Genomic DNA, 2,754 nt, shown 5'->3' with positions numbered 1-2,754 from the left:
TAGGAAAATTACTGGAGCAAAACCCACAAAAGAATGAACTGAGATCACTTTCCAGCCAAAGACAGCTTAGAAGGTTGGCAGGAGGGGGCTGTTGTGCTGAGGTAGGAGTGGATACCAACCACACAATCACCTTAAAACAGTCCCAGGCAGGCTGAGCCAGGGAAAGAGACCTCCAGAGTCTCTGAGTCAGGTGCAGCACCAGTGTTGTCTGGAACTAAGCTCATGGTCTGGTGAGAGTACTGAGCCATTGGCAAGGGGGGAGATTACAGAGATCTCTACTGGCAGTGAGGCAGAACTTGGGTTTTTCACCCCTACTGGGAAGCAGGAAGTAGGCTTGAGTGGCAGTGGCCCAGGTTGGGGAGGGGCACAGGCTTGTCAGAGCTAACAACCATAGCACAAAAAGTTTTTCTGTCCAGTTAATTAACAAGTTGGCCTGGGGTTATCTACAGAATAGGGAACAGGCCAGGCTAGTGAAGAACCTGCTGCTCCTTAAATCATAACACCTGGGACCTCCTGAAGCTTCAGACAGTGCAGCCTGGAAACAGTGCCCCATGTTAAGGAGTTAAAAGTCAAGTGAAAGATAGGCAAGGTGAGCAGACAGAGAAAGGTGAGCACCATAGAAAGTTTGTTTAGTGACAAGGAAGATCAAGGTGCACCCTCAGAAGAGGATAGCAACATCAAGGTACCTATATCCAAAGATTCCAAGAAAAATATGAATTGGTCTCAGGTCATAGAGGCACTCAAAAAGGACTTTGAAGATAAAGTAAGAGAGGTAGAGGAAAAAATGGAAAGAGAAATGAGAGTCATGCAGGAGTGTCATGAAAAAAAAGTCAATAGCTTGAAAAGACAAATTGGCCAAATGGAAAAGGAGGAAAAAATGCTCTCTGAAGAAAATCATTGCTTAAAAATTAGGATTGAGCAAATAGAAGCTAATGACTATGAGAAATTAAGACAAAATAAAACAAATCCAAATGAATTTAAAAATTAGAGGCCAATGTTAAATATCTCCTTGGAAAACAGCTGACCTGGAAAATATATCCAGGAGAGATAATTTGAAAATTTTTGGACTACATGAAAACCATGATCAAGAAAAGAGCTGGGGCAGCTAGGTAACACAGTGGATAAAGCCCTGGACCTGGATTCAGGGGACCTGAGCTCAAATCTGGTCTCAGACACTTGATACTTACTAGCTGTGTGACCCTGGGCAAGTCACTTAACTCTCATTGTCCTGCAAATGAACAAACAAACAAACAAACAAAACAAAGAAGCAGCTAGGTGGCGCAGTGGATAGAGCACCAGGCCTGGAGTCAGGAGGACTTGAGTTCAAATCTGACCTCAGACACTTAATACTTTCTAGCTGTATGACCCTGGGCAAGTCACTTAGCCACAATTGCCTTACTAAAAGGAAAAAAAAAAAAGAAAGAAAAGAGCTTAGACATCACCTTCCAGGAAAATGTCAGGGAAATTGCCCTGATGTTATAGAAGCAGAAGGTAAAATAGAAATTGAAAGAATTGCTTCTAACAAACACCAAATGGCATACTATGCCTGTGCTGCAGGAAGAGCTGGGGGCCCTGTGGGCCCCAGAGTCAGAGGCCAAGGGGTCTTCAGCAGTGGCTTTGGCAGTGGGGGGCTAAGGGCACAGGGCCCAAGGAAGAAAGGTTGAGGATAAGGAGTGGGTTCCTGTCACCAAGCTGGGCCACCTAGTAAAGGACATGAAGATCAAGTTTTGGAGGAGATCTATCTTTTCTCCCTTCCTATTAAGGAATCTGAGATCATAGATTTCTTCCTTGGGCCTTCATTGAAGGATGAGATTCTGAAGATCATGCATGTTCATAAATAAAATAGAGCTGGACAATGTAGCAGGTTCAAGGATTTTGTAGCCTTTGGCGACTACAGTGGCCATGTTGGCTTGGATGTCAAGTGCTCCAAGAAAGTAGCCACAGTTATTCATGGTGCTATCATTCTGGCCAAGCTGTCCATCCTTCCAGTGTGAGGTGTGGCTACTGGAGGAATAAGATTGGCAAGCCTCACACCATGCCTTTCAAGGTCACTAGGCACTATGGATCAGTTTGTTTTTTTTTTTTTTAAGTGAGGCAATTGGGGTTAAGTGACTTGCCCAGGGTCACACAGCTAGTAAGTGTTAAGTGTCTGAGGCCGGATTTGAACTCAGGTACTCCTGACTCCAGGGCCAGTGCTCTATCCACTGTGCCATCTAGCTGCCCCTGGATCAGTTTTAGTGTGCCTGATCCCTGCCCATCGAGGTACTGGTATAGTCTTAGCTCCTGTGCCTAAGAAGCTCCTGATGATGGCTGGAATTGATGACTGCTACACTTCTGCAAGGCGATGTATTGCCACTCTGGACAACTTTGCTAAAGGTACCTTTGATGCCATCTCCAAAACATATAGCTACCTAACCCCAGGCCTGTGGAAGGAGACTGTGTTTACTAAGTTTCCGTATCAGGAATTCACTGACTATCTTGTGAAGACTCACAGTCATGTGTCTGTCCAGAGCTGCTATGGCAACCACCTAAGATGTTTTTTATAAACAATGAATAAACTGAACTATGTCTGAAAAAAAAAAAGAAAAGAAAGAAAGAAATTGAAAGAATCCATCAATCACCTCCTGAAAGATATCCCAAAATGTAAACTTCCAGGAATATTTTAGCCAAATTCCAGAGCTCCCTGGTCAAGGAAAAAATGTTGTAAGCAGCCAAAAAGAAACAATTCAAGTACTGTGGAGCCACAATAAAGAT

At 43.9% G+C, this 2,754-nt stretch overlaps 1 pseudogene; it reads left to right on the top strand.

Moving 5' to 3' along the window:
• The first annotated feature begins 1,532 nt into the window (after positions 1-1,532).
• LOC122755170 lies at positions 1,533-2,546 on the top strand (annotated as a pseudogene).
• The last annotated feature ends 208 nt before the right edge of the window (positions 2,547-2,754 follow it).

Source organism: Dromiciops gliroides, chromosome 4 (genome assembly GCF_019393635.1).
Source record: "Dromiciops gliroides isolate mDroGli1 chromosome 4, mDroGli1.pri, whole genome shotgun sequence".
NCBI classification, from domain to species: domain Eukaryota; kingdom Metazoa; phylum Chordata; class Mammalia; order Microbiotheria; family Microbiotheriidae; genus Dromiciops; species Dromiciops gliroides.
This window is presented reverse-complemented; position numbering and strand designations above follow the sequence as displayed.